The sequence below is a fragment of the Pelophylax lessonae genome, assembly GCF_965119305.1.
Source record: "Pelophylax lessonae genome assembly, chromosome: 4".
Lineage (NCBI taxonomy): Eukaryota > Metazoa > Chordata > Amphibia > Anura > Ranidae > Pelophylax > Pelophylax lessonae.
Genome location: NC_138771.1, coordinates 53,532,938 through 53,550,959, shown reverse-complemented (window position 1 = coordinate 53,550,959; position 18,022 = coordinate 53,532,938). Strand labels below are relative to the sequence as shown.

General features: G+C 35.9%; 1 long non-coding RNA gene across 7 annotated transcripts in view; it reads left to right on the top strand.

The window, feature by feature from the left end:
* LOC309553740 overlaps positions 1–18,022 on the top strand; it is a 132,930-nt gene that overhangs the window by 18,538 nt on the left and 96,370 nt on the right. For 3 of the 7 annotated variants that reach the window (XR_014225184.1, XR_014225186.1, XR_014225187.1), the window contains exons 2-3: positions 10,308–10,385; positions 12,443–12,533. This is a non-coding gene — a long non-coding RNA (uncharacterized lncRNA). Of the gene's footprint in view, positions 1–1,007; positions 1,212–4,363; positions 4,385–7,098; positions 7,120–7,206; positions 7,261–10,307; positions 10,386–12,442; positions 12,534–18,022 lie in introns of those variants that run through there. The other 4 variants (XR_014225190.1, XR_014225185.1, XR_014225188.1 and 1 more) reach the window with 4 other exon arrangements.

The following is an 18,022-nucleotide window of genomic DNA, read 5'->3' as shown; positions in this document are numbered from 1 at the left end:
ATTTGCTGGGCACTCATTGCTAGTATAATGCAGAGCCTCTGTTCTGCTGTCAAAGGGCATTTAAAGGGAAAATATCATTTTTTTTATCCCCAAATGTATAATGTAAGATAAATAAATATATATATATATATATATATACATATATATGTATATATTATATATATATATATATATATATATATATATATATATATATATATATGTATATATATATATATATATATATATATATATATATATATATATATATATATATATATATATGTATATTATAAATATATATAAATATATATATATATATGTATATATATATATATATATATATATATATATATATATATATATATATATATATATATATATATATACATATATACATACATACACACATAAATATATATATATATATATATATATGTGTGTATGTGTGTAGATGTGTTCTATGGAAAATATGATTCTATGGAAAAAATATATTCATAGAAAAAATTATATATAAATATAAATATATATATATATCTCATTTATTTTTAATAAATATATACATGTTTTTATGTAATGGTTATAGACAGAAAATAGTCATCATAGTTATATATATATAGAACTAGGACAGGCTGTTTTCTGTCTATAGCCATTACCTGGATTGTTGTGTATATATGGGATGCTGTCCCTGTCAATTAATGCAGCATGAAGTTTATTTCTGCATATTCCATAGAGTGGTAGATCTTTGGGTAAAAGAGCGGGAAGTTGGGGAAATTTAAATATCTGTGTTCCCATTGGGCCCTCCAGAGTGATGTCATACTTCCATCCAGCCTGTTATTATTAGAGATAGGTGGCAGAGAGCTCACTGGCTCCCATCATCAGTGTAGAGCAGCGTATGGCATGCTTCCTCCAGTAGAAAAGAGCCGCCCAGGTTCCTTGACTTACATGATGAGCAGATTACTCTGACCACCAGGGCCTACTCACTTCTAATGGACCTTCTTTTTTTTTTTTTCCTCTCCTCCTGGCAGATGCTGGCTTTGGTGAAATGGTGGCATTCAGGCTAGTGGAAAGTTGGGGAGTTTGTTTCTATCTTTGGTTATCTAGCTGTATGAGTGTAAATCAGCCGTCATAAAGCTAGATAACCGAAAGTAGGAATAACTTCCATGACGTCATAAAGAAGAGAAGACCATAAGATACATGATGACATTACATTCATCTGAGATACAACAAAGGTAAGCCCATTCTTTCAGTACACCCATTGGTTAATCTTTCATTTACACACATGTTGTAATAATTTGATGATTGCTTCTACAAAAGGACCAACAGTGTCTGCTGTAAAGACTATATATATATATATATATATATATATGTCTTAGATAGATTAGGTAGCTTTTTTAAAATGACCACCTTACTATGAAGCCTTCCAGTCATCTCAAAGACTTCCTAATTTGTTCATTTCCATGGGCCATGGCAGCTTTGTTTGCTCCTGCTCAGAAGGGATAGGGATCTCTTTGAAGAGTGAAGTGAAGCAGAAATAAAGAAAGATGGAGAGAGTGTATTTTAAGATTTCTGGGGGGTAGTTCTGCAATTTAACATTCGCACAATAATGATTAGGCCCTTTTCCAAGTTGCCTTATCACATATCTTCTTATCACAATGCATTCGACAACTGGGAGGGGATGGGATTGCCATCTCAAGATCTTGCAAATAAATATGAAAAAGTATTTGTGAAATCTGCATGCAGTTTCCATGGCAACACCAAATACAGCGCGCCCATGCTTTCTTCTGCCACATTTAGCTGCTATTTGTAGTCAAACTGCGCTTTGTCTGATCATCAGGGAAATACAGAGGAAGCTGTGTGGGCTTCATGGCTACACCCAACCCCTTCTACTATCAGAATGCCTTCATGCCATGGGACAAACAGCATTCTGATTTTATTAACTAACAACTTTGCTTCTAGATGAGATTGTGGCCTAGGGTTGATGTATGCACAATACTCATAAGAGGGGAAATCTGCTATAGATATATGGGACACAAAGCTGATGTTTGCATGATACTCATAAGAGGGGGCATTTGCTATAGATGTATAAAAAACAGAGCTCAGGTATGTAGATCACTCATAAGAGGACAAGATGGACCATACAAGTATGGTATGCCTTAGAGGGGAAAATGAGCTAGATGCCAAAAACACTGAGCTGATGTATGTATGTATGGTGCTCATAGGAGGGGGCATATGCTATTGACATATAGAAAACAGGATGTGTGTAGGGTACTCATAAGAGGGCAAGATTCACCATAGATGTATGGTATGCCTAAGGGAGAAAATATGCTACAGATGTATAAGACACCAAGCTGTTGTATGCATGGTGCTCCTAATGGGGGAAACAGAGCTGATGTATGTATAGTGTAGATAGAGAAGACATATGATATGATTATATATATATATATATATATATATATATATATATATATATATATATATATATATATATATATACATATATATATATATATCAGAGCTGATGTATGTGTGGTACTCATAAGAGGGGAATATGCTACAGATTTAAAAGGCACAGAGCTGTTGAATGCATAGCACTCATAAGAAAGGCAATATGCTGAAGATGTGTAAAAAAAACAGGGCTGATCACAATTGGGCAATATTGACTATAGATGAATGGTATGCCTAAAAGGGAAATATATTACAGATGTATAAGACACAGAGCTGTTGTATGCATGGTAAGAGGGGAAATGTATTTGAGCTGTATTGAAAAATAGCTAAAGTATGCATGGTACTTATAAGAGAGAATATATACTATTAATGTATGGGAAATAGTGCTAATGTGTGGTATTCATAATAGGGGAAATAACTATAGATGTATAGGAGACAGAGCTGATATATGCATGGTGTTCATAAGAGAGGAAGTATGATATCTCTATCTATCTATCTATCTATCTATCTATCTATCTATCTATCTATCTATCTATCTATCTATCTATCTATCTATCTATCTATCTATCTATCTATCTATCTATCTATCTATCTATCTCTATATATATATATATATAATTATTTTTTTTATTTTTAGGAAACAGAGCTGATGTATATATAATAGGGCAATATTGACTATAGATATATGATATGCCTAAAAGGGGAAATATACTAGATAAAAAATACTTATAAAAGGGGAAATATGCTATCTATGTATGGGTAATAGAGCTAATGTATGCATGGTAAGAATATAATTGGCTGTAGCTGTATAAGACACAGAGCTGTTATATGACACTCATAACACAGTAAATATACTATAGACTTACAGAAAACAGAACTAATATGCATGGTGCTCATAAAAGAGAAAATATGCTATAGATGTATAGGGAGCCGAGCTGATTTATGTATGGTACTCATAAGAGAGTAAACATACTATGGATGCATAGAAATCAGAGCTAATGTATGCATTGTATTCATACAAGGGGGAATAGTCGATAGATATATAGAAAATAAAGCTGATATATGAATAGTACTCATAGGAAGGAGAAATATGCTATAGAATAGATGTATAAAGAAAACAGCTGTAGAAGCCTGCATGCTTATTATGTATATATATATATATATATATATATATATATATATATATATATATATATATATATATATATATATATATATATATATATATATATACATACACATATATACATAAACATAATATAACATAAACATATATATATATATATATATATATATGTGTGTGTGTGTGTGTTCATTACACTGGTCTGTTCTGTTCATCAACATCTATATTTACATCCATTGCTTTGTTTATCATCTTTATGTGCATTTATTTAGGTATAGATATAATAGTCTAAACTATTACATCCCCAATCACAGGAATGCATTTCATTCAGTTTTTCCTAGATATCTAAAAAAAACTAATTCAATTGGTGCTCTGCAGAATTTCATCTTCCATAATGGCACCACAGCCCAAATTTTTTTGAAGCATGCACAAGAACCAGCCTAGATTTACTGAATGATGTGTGTTCCAATTAGTATTCCACCTTTTGGTTTGTGGTAACGTTTATATATCTTATTTTTACATATTGTCCAGCAATTGAATTTTAGATTAGGGTCAGGGTTATAGTTGTGGGAATCCCCTGAAGCTTTATTTTAATTCCTTTTTTTAACGTTTGTGGTTTTAAAAGCGCATCCACCGGCCACACCCGCGCGGAACGCATCTTTCTCGCCTCACTGGGAGGACTGTGGGAGGAGTTTCTTACTGACTTACTGTAGGTAGTAGGCAGCTTCCTGTAGGTAGACTAGAATAAAATAATGGTGTTTAAAATAGAATCATGAGTACTCTTGGCAGTTATGACTTGCAGTGGCAATATAGGATACAATCCAGTTATGGTTGGTAAGTAGTTCTCAGTTTTGTCCAGAGCACATGGAGCTCTGATTAGCACCAGAAATGCTCCAGCAGATTGCTCAGGGGAGCCTCCCAGGTAATGGCTGGGCGTTGCAGAGCATGAGTAATTAGAATTAAACCACATTTACAAGCGTTACTAATCCAACTCTGGAGCAATAATCCTGTGAATTGCTGGGACCAACACGCGGGGCACAAATTAAAGGTGCAACATGATTTTTTTTTTGTCATGGTCCTCAACTGTGAACAAGGCCTGGCTTAACTTTTAACTATTTTGAAGCTCTTGAGTGAAATAGTTCATGAATCCTATTGGTCTGAATCCATTCTGTAGGTTGGTTTTATGGATCATCAGCAGCATCTGCACTATGTTATTAGGAAGATTGCTTTGCAAAATAGGAGGGGCATGGAGTCCTGGTACTTGATTGCCTGATTGTGGGGCTTTGTTTGCTAAATTTGTTTTGGCTTCAGTAGATACATGAAGCTGAAGTCTTGGGTCAGTGGACTACATCATTCAGGGCATGTTGAGCTCTATAAAGATGGCCTGTGTTCTATAACCTTAGTCATTCTAAAGGGGAGCTTTAAGTGGGATAGACTCATTCACTTCCAAGCTGCTCTCAGCAATTGAAACTGTGGACTTGAAAAGAGGGCAATTTCTTAAATGCTGGGGCCTTGGCACAGGCTAATTGGTTTTGGTTCAAGGAGAAAGATGATTTGTGAAAATCCCAAATAGGGCTTTCCCACGCCATAATACCACTCTAGCTATAATTAGGTAAAATGAAATTACACACAAGGGGGCTTAAGTGTAACCAAATTAAGCATCACACAAATGCCCCCATCCGTAAATATTAATAGTTATTAGTACATATGTGTGTATTTACACACACGCACACACACACACACACACAGACACCTTTATATCTATCTATAGTTTATAGATATACAACAATTGTCTGAAGGAACATCTATGTCAACATTACTGATTATCTCTGAAACTTTATAGGGTTATTTGGTAGCAAAATGTTTAAAAAAGGACCAATGTTGCCAGAAAAATGTATTTAATTACTTAATTTATTTTTTTTAATGAATGATTTTTTTTTTTTTTTGCAAGTTATCTTGATTTATTGAAAGATTGTACTCTATACATATGTATATCCCTCTACTTTGAAGCATGGTTCCCATGTTATCTGGCATGGTAGCACCATCTCAAGCTTATCATATGAATGTACAATAGGCTCTGCAAAGGAAGCCTTTGGAATTGATTTACTAAAGGTAGAGAGACTGTTCACTAAAAGCAAGAGTAAACTCAGAAAAAAATATATATAGTGTGCATGCTAGCACATTATGACAGACTTAAGCCTGCCATAGATGGTGTCATTTTCTTTCCTGCAACCACAGGAGTCAGTGTTAATGGGGGAAGCCCTTCTGCGGAGCTATTGTGCTCTCCCGGAGGGGGGAGGGAGGGGGGAGCCATCCCTGCCAGGAGAACACAGGGATTATTGATAGTGGCCATAGCCACTGGCAATGATTGCTTAAAAAAAATCCAACATGTTATTAATCGATCAATTGATAGATTCAATCAGCCTGCCCATATATGGTATGAATCTTGGTTGGTCCCCGCTGAACCGGCTGAGATTCGAAAACCATTTATGGCCAGCTTTACAAGTCAAAGGATGCCCACCATCCACTGCTGCTGGAGCTTCTATCTTGGCCCTGACTTCCATCTGGGTTCGCACTCTCTGGCCCTTTGAATGGCTGGGCTGCGATGGCGTTACTCCCGCACACGGGCACAGGATTTACAATTGCGGTACAATACTTTCTGCATTCAGGGCATGCTCAGTGTGCATGCACAATATCATAATTGACTACAGCTGATGTGAATATTTCCTAAACGATGCACAATTAGAATATATTCACTGTTCCTACAGGCAGGGCTGTCTTTAATTTTGATTGGACCCTGGGCAAACATTTTCTTGAGCTCTCCTGAACCCACTTATCAACTATTTACGGGCAGTGTGGACTCAAGGGGCAGCTGCTTTGGGCCCCACAACAATGACTGGGCCTAAGGCAGCTGCCCCTTTTGCCCTGTGTTAAAGACGGCCCTGCCTACAGGTAAGCCTTAAGAAAAGCTTACCTGTAGGTACAAGTGAAAAAACTGAGTTTACTACCGCTTTAACAAAGTGAATATCCACTTTGAAAAATCAATGTTCCTCCGGGGATAGTAAAAAAAAGAAGCTGCATTCACTTTCAATGCCCAATCACATGCAGGGAAATTTTGAAAAAAAAAAGATTTTTCTTCTTTGCTTGATTGGACAATTGAAGAGAACAAAGCTACATCTTGTGGTGAACATTCACTTTCCAAAGTAAATGGTCCCTTCCTCTTTAATAAATCAACTTCTTTGTGTTTATGGAACACTTCCTTTTATACAGCTGAGGAATTGGCTACAGATCTGGAGAATATTGCCTTAGGTCTATATGTGGCTCATTCTCTGTAAAGGGAGGGTATTATTTACTGATATTTCTGAGGGTGCCATAGAAGTCTGTGTTCCCGAGAGGTTTTCGTTAAGATGTGTTAAAAAAAACACCTTTGTTTCACAGATTGTCTAAAACTGTCAGAGGTCTCCAAATTTAGCAGTCCTGTTTAACTGTTCCAGCCACACCTACAGAATAGAAAGTCATGGGGGAAGCAGAATCCATGCCAGAGCTGCAGGTGACAAATTTGAAGACAGGTATTTAAGAACTCTTCTCACCTTTCATTCTGTTAACACACTAAGAGGAATGTGAGTTGACACTTTCTTTTCCTCCTCTTGACAAAGTCACTCAGCCCATGACAATCCATTAATGAAGGGAGAAACGAAGAGTGATCATTAGTTAGTGAATACAAGCGGTCCTGTAATTCTTTAAGGATTCTTGTAGACTCATCTGATTGAATAACAAGGTGCAAAGAGCAATGGTATAAATTAACACAGATCAGCCAATCAGAAGTTTGCTCGCAGCAGCTTATAATGGTCTAATGTGAGCATGCTTCTGTGAATTGCTATAGGTTTTTGCTTACTGGTGATATTTAATTAGTGTTATTAAAGTAGAACTAAGCTCTCTCAACCAACCTTAACTATTTTTTATTCTTATACTGCTAGCATTAGTAAGGAGATAGGAAGGCAGGTTATATTTACTTGCTTTAAACATTTTTTTGTTTCAGATTTTCTGATGAGTGTAGGCAGTATTAAACCCAAAAATTAATAAAAAAATATATATACCGTATTTTCCGACGTATAAGACGACTGGGCGTATAAGACGACCCCCCTAAGTTTCATCTACCGGTAATACTTATACTTAGGTTACCTTGGAGATATTATACTCGGCATATAAGACGACCCCCCATTTTTGAGAGATTTTTTTGAGGTTCAAAAGTAGTCTTATATGCCAGAAAATACAGTATATATATCTGGGGGTTTCAGGGGTTCTCCCCAATCTGTTCCTCTTGGAGGGGACTCTAAAGGGCCGAACACACTTGACGAAAATCGGACGAAATATCCTCCGATTTTTCTCTGTCTTCTCAGCGTTCATTACCGTTTTTAGTCGACAGAGCATAAATGTTCACGAAATTTCTCGTCCGATTTTTCTTTTTTTTGGGCACATTTGTTCCTAGACTTTTCGGGTTGTCAGCAACTTCAGATCATGCGCGGTCTTTTGTATCCAATTTTTCACAGACGTACTGCATACACATTAAACGAAAATCGGTCGTCTGGGGACGGACGAAAAAAATTTTGGTGTTTGTCCCCTTGTTTTTTTTTGTTGAAAATGTCGGCATCGGCTGCTGAAAGTTGTGTACACACTAGGCGAAAATCGGACGATTTCACATCGGGTGGGAATTTTCGGCAGATTTTCTACTAGTGTGTACCCCACTTAAGTATCCTGCCTTTTCCAGTTGACTGTTTTTGATATGCCATTTGATAGTAATTTTTCACAGACGAGACTGTTTGTTACTTTCTATTACAATATTACAATCATATGTTGATTGTACTCTTTATTGTTTAAATTTAATAAAAGAGTTTGAAAGTTAAAAAAAATACATTGCAACTTGCAAGTTGTCAAATGTGGTGGTTGCATTTTGTTTCCTTTTTATAGGCTTTCTCCCCCTTTATTTTTCCTGGTACTCCGACCAGTAGGTCTGTTAAACTTCAACTTTCTTTGCCAGACCAAGCTGTCCAGCAAAAGAGGCACTGATAGGGTGCTTACACCAATCAACTTTTATTTATTTATGTAAAAATCTTTAACCCAAAAAGAAAGAAAATGCTTAAAAAATGTTAGCTAGAGTTTACTTTTACTTTGTTAGTCATAGCCATCTACATTTTCTGGCGGTTCTAACATTACCCTCTCCCCAGGCTGACAATACTGCTGTCCAAGGGTGGCTCCATTGCTCCTCCATTCAGAGTGGAGACACACTAAGGCAAGAACGGTGTTACTGGCTGGATCACTGGGTCAAAATCAAGGGAAATAAATACTAAAGCAAAATGCAGCTAGCATATCTAAGGATTGGTAAACTGCAATGTATTACATTTTTGTTTTTAGGTTTAATGTTGCTGTAGATTATGACCCGAGCTTGCGTCAAACATCTGGTCAGGATAGTGGAGATTACCCATTTGTATTTTTCCTTAAACTGATAAAACAATGGTTTACTGACATGGTATAAGAGATCTGATTTTCCAGGTATTTTTCCTTTGTTGTGTTAGGGGTACTTTTCTCTTTTAGATTTTTTTTTTTTTTTTTAAAACTTAAAGTGGTTGTAAAGGCAGAAGGTTTTTTTCTTTTTATCCTCATGCATTCTATGCATTAAGATAAAAATCCTTCTGTGTGCAGCAGCCCCCTCAGCCCCCCCTGATATTTACTTGAGCCCATCTTGATCCAGAGATGTTGCACGAAAGACTCAGGCTTTTCGGGACTCTCCCTCCTGATTGGCTGAGACAGCAGCGGGCCCTATTGGCTCCCACTGCTGTCAATCAAACTCAGTGAGCCAATGAGGAAAGAGAGGAGGCAGGTCCGTGTCTGAATGGAAACACGGAGCTGCGGCTCGGGAGCCCCCATAGCAAGCTTCTTGCTGTGGAGGCACTCAGCAGGGGGGAGGGGCCAGGAGCGCCGAAAAAGGACCCTAAAGAGGAAAATCGGGGGCTGCTCTGTGCAAATCCACTGCACAGAGCAAGTATAAAATATAAAGTATAAAATATTTGTTTTTTTATTTAAAAAAAAAAACAAGACTTTACAATCACTTTACACCTTCTTTTCTCACTGTGTATTAGGCAGAATAATTACAGAGGGATTGATTTAGTTAAACTGGAGAGTGCAAAATCTGGTTCAGCTCTGCATAGAAACCAATTGGCTTCCAGGTTTTTTGTCAAAGCTTAATAGAACAAGCTGAAGTTAGAAGCTGATTGGCTACCATGCGGACTCACACCAGATCTTGCACTCTCCAGTTTTAGTAAATAACCCCAATGATTCCTATGTGTCTCCAAGGTAGTATCTGGCTGGGTGATACATGTGATAGACCCAGAATGTTGCTAGTCTTCCTTTGTTTCTTACTACGTATTTGTATTGATTTAACAGTGATCCTTAAGAGTTTATTGGGTGTTCCTCTTATACAATAGCAGAAAAAGTACAAAAATATTTTATATATCTTCCCTGAAATATCATTTACCAACATGTTTGTTAAAAATGATGGTAAATCCTGTTGTGACCTGTTCCTGTTCTGTTCATTGTTTGAACACAAGGTCATAGTGGGTAGATATCTTTAGCACCTGTATAAAGCAAATATATTTCCCTGTTCTACAATTCTGTGACATATTGTTCTTGACCTTGCTCAAAGATAGAAATGTACACCATGTACGATACGTTATTTGTCTTTTTTTTTTTTTTTTTTGAGATCATCCCCAATAGGAGCTTCTACACCAGAGCCTAACTCAGTTACTGATTCTTGGAGGTGGAGATATACTAGACATAGGTATATATAACAAGAGAGGATTGGAGCCTGGGAAGAACATTTACTAAAGGGGTTATATTTTTCACCAGCCAAGAATATTTCCACTTTTGTAGCCAAATTAGGATATTATCTACTTTATATTTGTTACATGTTCCCGTCACATTGCATAACTTAAAAAAAAATGGCTGCTTACCTTTTACTTGTTTTTTTCCTGGATGCTGGAGTTAATGTTTACCATAATGTCTGTTGTATTCTGCTGGCAGATCCCATTATCAGTTGTAAGCTAGGTTTGAACACTGTCTGCCCTATTAAAGGGGTTAAAGATATAGAACAGTGATGGTGAACCTTGGCACCCCAGATGAGTGCATGAGCATCATGGGAAATGTAGTTCCAAAACATCTGGGGTGCCAAGGTTCACCATCACTGATATAGAAACTGGGCTACTTGTATGTAATGAGGGGAATCACATTGGGGCTGATTTACTAAAGGCAAAGAGACTGTGCACTTTGGAAAGTGCGGCTGCACTCTGCAAAAGTAGTTGTTCTGGAGTTTAGTAAATGAGCAGAAGCTCTGCTGACTTCCATCCTCCAATCATGTGCAAGCAAAAATGCAGTAATTTTATTTTCCTTGCACGTGATTGGGTATTCTTTGCAAAGTGAAGCTTTACCTCGTTTACTAAGCTCTGGAGCAACTGCACTTTGCAAAGTGCACAGTCTTTTTGACTTTAGTAAATCAACCTCATTGTGCCCCTCTTTGTCAGTGGGGACAGATCTAATTGTCTCTCATTTCTAATTGTGTAGTCAGGTTTTCCCAAACTTGATGGAAAAAGTGGTAATAATACAGTTAATGTCACTTATCTCTGTAGGTAGGAAATAAGAAAAATGCATTTAGTGATAAATATTCACCATTCCTCCTAGGTTGACTGATTGCTAGTAAAACATGCAACCATAATTCAATAGAGTGCAAGGAATAAAGTGCTAATAATAATGAGTCAATTCTTAAGTGCAGTAACCCATAGCAGCCAATTAGAACTCACTATGCTGGAGCCACGTAATTGGAAGAAGAATTCTGAATTATTTGCTATGGGTTACTGCACTTGAGAAATAGAACTTTGCTTCTTGCAGTCTTGTATTGAAAAGGTTTGATGGTTCATGTCATGATTGTATTTATCTATCTATTTTATGTATGTGTGTGTGTGTATATATGTGTATATATATATATATATTTTTTTTTTCTTTTCTGTATATCTCTTCATATATATTTCTGGCAGTATGATATGCTGAATGATGTCATAATCCTTGAGGACTGCCTCCAGGACCATTTTGTGGACATTTTTTTTTACTTTCCATTACAAAATACTTACTAAGTGCAAAAACAAGCAATATGTGATAATAATGGAATGCTGTTAACCCTATATATTTATTCATACATATAATAGGTTGATGTGCATTGTAATCAGAATAATGGAATTTTAGACTTCTATGTCATTTAGTAATATTTGTACTGAGCACAGTATGTATGCTGGAAATTCCAATGAATGTATACCCAGAGCTCTGTATATAAATAGCAGAGTGCATATTACTACTTATGTAGAAATTGCACAAGACATGATTTGCAGTTGATGTGTGATTAACCTGAAATGAGCACTTTTATCAGCCAGGTGAGGTCACATCTTGGCTGCTTCGTTTGAATGGAAGAGAAAAATCTAATTCCCTGATGTTTTCTACACATAGATTTAAGATCTGTAGATATCCACTGGGATTTTCTTTTTCAAGTCGCTTTCTTCAAATAATTTCTCAACATCTATAATTTGCTTCTCCAACATTTGTTCCCCACATAACCCCGTTTTCTATATATTTTTTTTTTTGTATTTAACTCCTTAAAATGTTTGTAGAGCCGGTAAATATGTTTGTTTTGTATTCTCCAATCAGTGAATTAGGAGCTCTGACAAATAGTTATACACTGTAAATCCCCAGACACATGGGTTATCCCTTTGCTGTAATAATTTATGTTTTTTTTTTTTTTCATAGTAGAAGTTGAATGTATTATAAACGACATTTTCTCTTTAACCTTTGCAGCTCCACAAGGGCAAGGAGAGAATTAAAATTTCATAGCAGGAGGCCGATGAATGGTTGGGCCTACAATACAAAAATGGCTTCCAGTGTGCAGGTAGGGCTCATCTTTGACTCAAATGTGGGGATTATTTTTTAGCAGAATATGCATTTATAAATTTTGCAACCGCTGTTATGCTGCTAGTAAAAGCCAAAAAAGGTAATTGTGTATATGGCTTGTATGCAAGGATTTAAAAAGAAAAACAACATATTTATCTCAACATTTAATACAGTAGGCTCTCCAAATTTATTCTGTAATCAAGAGGCAGAGACATAACTCTCAAAAAGTCAACTCAATAATAAAAAGAAAAAAGAGAGGAGAGTAAGAAATGATTAAATTATAGTTAAATAACTCACCATCGTTTGGTGTGGTCCTCGTAATCTTTATGCAGACACAACAACAAACTGAGGCCAAGGGTGGCCTACAGTAATGAAGAGGTTGCCCCTTGAGTTCCTTGGGGTTTAACTTACAAAAATGATTAGAAAATGAATAAGTTCAAAACAAAGTCAGTATAGATTCAAAAACACCAACCTTCGACCTTTGCCCGCAAAAGACAAAGCTTTCATAAAATTAAATTCACCACTCACCATAACTCCCAAAAAGCACAAGCTTGAATATGTTTAAAGACTCAACCAATCTTAACCATGTGGTTTAAACAAAAATGTATGGCCCTATACACTACCCCATCAGCACAAGTATATACAGACGGCATGCTATCTAAGAGATTTCACATAACAAATGGCATGCACCAAAGGTGTCCATTGTCTCCTCTAATTTTCACTCATTTGGTGAAAACAAAAAAATTAGATCTCAGTGTTCAATCAAAGGCAAAACACACAACTTAAAATAATTATTAGAAAATGTTAAGTTTAAAGACAATTCAATATAAGTTCAAAGTCACCCCCCGATAACTGCAAAAATTACAATGTAATTCATAACAACCAAATTCTCCATTCACCATAACTACCAAAAAGCACAACATTTAATATGTTCAAATAGCTCAACCATTTGTAACCATTTGGTTTAAGAGACAAAAACACGTGGCCCTATACACTACCCCATCAGCAAAAGTATATACTGAAGCCATGCTATCTAAGAGATTTCTCATAACAAATGGCATGCACCAAGGGTGTCCATTGTCTCTAATCTTTACTAATTTGATGGAACCGTTGGCACAAAATATTAGATCTCAGCATTCAATCTAAGGCAAAACACAGAACTTACAAAAATTATTAGAAAATTTAAAGGTTAAAAACAAAACCAATATAAATTCAAAATCACCAACCTTCACCCTTCACCTGCAAAAAATGACAATGTTGTCATAAAAACCAAATTCACCATTTACCATAACTCCCAAAAAGCACAAGCTTGAATCAAAGGCAAAACACACAACTTAAAAGAATTATTAGAAAATGTAAAGTTTAAAGACAAATTCAATATAAGTTCAAAGTCACCAGCCTTCATCCTTCACCTGCAAAAAGTACAATGTTGTCATAACAACCAAATTCTCCATTCACCATAACTACCAAAAAGCACAACCTTCATTATGTTCAAATAGGTCAACCATTTGTAACCATTTGGTTTAAGAGACAAAAACACGTGGCCCTATACACTACCCCATCAGCAAAAGTATATACTGAAGCCATGCTATCTAAGAGATTTCTCATAACAAATGGCACGCACCAAGGGTGTCCATTGTTTCTAATCTTCACTAATTTGACGGAATCGTTGGCACAAAATATTAGATCTCAGCGTTCAATCAAAGGCAAAACACAGAACTTACAAAAATTATTAGAAAATTTAAAGGTTAAAAACAAAACAAATATAAATTTGAAATCACCAACCTTCACCCTTCACCTGCAAAAATGACAATGTTGTCATAAAAACCAAATTCACAATTTACCATAACTCCCAAAAAGCACAAGCTTGAATATGTTTAAAGGCTCAACCGTTCTTAACCATGTGGTTTAAGTTACAAAAATGTATGGCCCTATACATTACCCCATCAGCACAAGTATATACTGACAGCATGCAATCTAAGAGATTTCACATAACAAATGGCATGCGCCAAGGGTGTCCATTGTCTCCTCTAATTTTCACTCATTTGGTGGAAACCTTGGCACAAAAAAATTAGATCTCAGAGTTCAATCAAAGGCAAAACACACAACTTAAAATAATTATTAGAAAATGTAAAGTTTAAAGACAAATTCAATATAAGTTCAAAATCACCAACCTTCACCCTTCACCTGCAAAATGACAATGTTGTCATAACAACCAAATACTCCATTCACCATAACTACCAAAAAGCACAATGTTCAATATTTTCAAATAGCTCAACCATTTGTAACCATTTGGTTTAAGTTACAAAAACATATGGCCCTATACACTACCCCATCAGCAAAAGTATATACTGAGGGCATGCTATCTAAAAGATTTCTCATAACAAATGGCATGTGCCAAGGGTGTCCATTGTCTCTAATTTTCACTCATTTGATGGAACCCGTTGGCACAAAAAATGAGATCTCAGAGTTCAATCAAAGGCAAAATACAGAACTTACAAAAATTATTAGAAAATGTAAAGGTTAAAAACAAAACCAATATAAATTCAAAATCACCAACCTTCACCCTTCACCTGCAAAAATTGACCATTCACCATAACTCCCAAAAAGCACAACCTTCAATATGTTCAATTAGCTCAACCATTTGTAACCATTTGGTTTAAGTTACAAAAACATATGGCCCTATACACTACCCCATCAGCAAAAGTATATACTGATTGCATGCTATCTAAGAGATTTCTCATAACAAATGGCATGTGCCAAGGGTGTCCATTGTCTCTAATTTTCACTCATTTGATGGAACCCGTTGGCACAAAAAATGAGATCTCAGAGTTCAATCAAAGGCAAAACACACAACTTACAAAAATTATTAGAAAATTTAAAGGTTAAAAACAAAACCAATATAAATTCAAAATCACCAACCTTCACCCTTCACCTGCAAAAATTCACCATTCACCATAACTCCCAAAAAGCACAACTTTCAATATGTTCAATTAGTTCAACCATTTGTAACCATTTGGTTTAAGTTACAAAAACATATGGCCCTATACACAACCCCATCAGCAAAAGTATATACAGAGGGCATGCTATCTAAGAGATTTCTCATAACAAATGGCATGTGCCAAGGGTGTCCATTGTCTCTAATTTTCACTCACTTGATGGAACCCGTTGGCACAAAAAATTAGATCTCAGAGTTCAATCAAAGGCAAAAAACAGAACTTACAAAAATTATTAGAAAATGTAAAGGTTAAAAACAAAACCAATATAAATTCAAAATCACCAACCTTCACCCTTCACCTGCAAAAATTCCCCATAACTCCCAAAAAGCACAACCTTCAATATGTTCAATTAGCTCAACCATTTGTAACCATTTGGTTTAAGTTACAAAAACATATGGCCCTATACACTACCCCATCAGCAAAAGTATATACTGATTGCATGCTATCTAAGAGATTTCTCATAACAAATGGCATGTGCCAAGGGTGTCCATTGTCTCTAATTTTCACTCATTTGATAGAACCGTTGGCACAAAAAATTAGATCTCAGAGCTCAATCAAAGGCAAAACACAGAACTTACAAAAAATATTAGAAAATGTAAAGGTTAAAAACAAAACCAATATAAATTCAAAATCACCAACCTTCACCCTTCACCTGCAAAAATTCCCCATAACTCCCAAAAAGCACAACCTTCAATATGTTCAATTAGCTCAACCATTTGTAACCATTTGGTTTAAGTTACAAAAACATATGGCCCTATACACTACCCCATCAGCAAAAGTATATACTGATTGCATGCTATCTAAGAGATTTCTCATAACAAATGGCATGTGCCAAGGGTGTCCATTGTCTCTAATTTTCACTCATTTGATAGAACCGTTGGCACAAAAAATTAGATCTCAGAGTTCAATCAAAGGCAAAACACAGAACTTACAAAAATTATTAGAAAATGTAAAGGTTAAAAACACAACCAATATAAATTCAAAATCACCAACCTTCACCCTTCACCTCCAAAAATTCACCATTCACCATGACTCCCAAAAAGCACAACCTTGAATATATTTAAAAGGCTCAACCATTTGTAAGCAAATACATTAGCCTTCAAGCCATAACCCATCATTTAATGGTTGGCCGTAATTGTCGTTAAGACAATGGCAGCAGCTAAACCAATTACATTTTTTTAATTAGGCAAAGAGATTTGAGCATTTCAAAAATGGCTACTTTTATGTCGCTTTGTTTTAAAAGAAAAAAAAAATGTACTAAATGTATTTATTTGAAGGTTGCGGATCATTGTTAGAAACAACAATGAGGAATTTAAAAGCATGTGGTTTATACTTAGCACACAGTAAGATATTGGACTTGTTGTGACACCAAGGAAAATGACATTGTCTTGTAATGGGAAGGCCATCGGTTCTAAATTAAATACACAGCTGTACAGTCAGTGCATTCTGCTATGCCACAAAATTACCAACATTGGAGCGGACCTGTTTTCCCACACGGCTTGCCGAGCCTGAGAGTGATTTATAAGGCGCTTCATCATCTGGTTAATGAGAATCAGCAATTGGCCAGGTTTTCAGATGCTGGCAAATGAATATGCATGCTGCAAATCTGCATGTGTTAAGCTTCATCTTAATAACAATTGCAGCAATTTGCATGTGGGGCGTTCCCACATGGATTTCTTTGTTATAAATTTTTTCACTGCTTTCTATGGGCGTCTGAAAAATTAACCTCTGCATTGCTAAATGATTTTACAATACGTAGACGACCCCACTGCTGGCAAAGATGAAATTGAATTCTTGCTCTCATGGGCTCCTGTTTGCCATTTTGGCAAAAAAGGCTTTCGTTGCCAGACAGGGTCACTGGCGCAGATGCCCATTTGTGTATTCATTGTTTGTCTACAAACCACCGTTGTTTTTTTTTCCGCACTTCACTATATTGTCTAATGAAATGTAAACTCTTCCAACTCAGCATTGTCAACATAACTATTTCCACACATTTTATAATTACGCCAAGCGTATTTTTATTTATTTTTTCCTCCGAAGCTGGAAGCTGGCAGCTGTTATGAATCGGGTTGATACCCACAAGATGACAAATTTGCTTCATTTGTATAAGAGCATCTGACAATTGTGCTATAAATTACAATCTGAATGATGACTCACCTTCCTGCTGCTAGTTAAAGCTGCGTTCAGATTATGAGTGCCGTTAACTCTTTGTTGACTCAAGCGTACAATAATGCTTTAGAAAAATATACTTCTGTTATTCAAGATAAGGATGGCCATTGACAGACATTTTTACTCATTTACATTATGCTTATCTGATTTAGCACATTATTTATGGTCACCATGTAGGCTTTAAACTATGTTTCTTGGCATATCCGCATTGCAATGAAGAACAGTAGGTTATAGTCTACATTTTTTCAATTAAATCAGATTTTTTTTTTTTTTTTGACAATTCACTGAGCTGGCCAGAAACTACTTCTTGCAGGAGTCT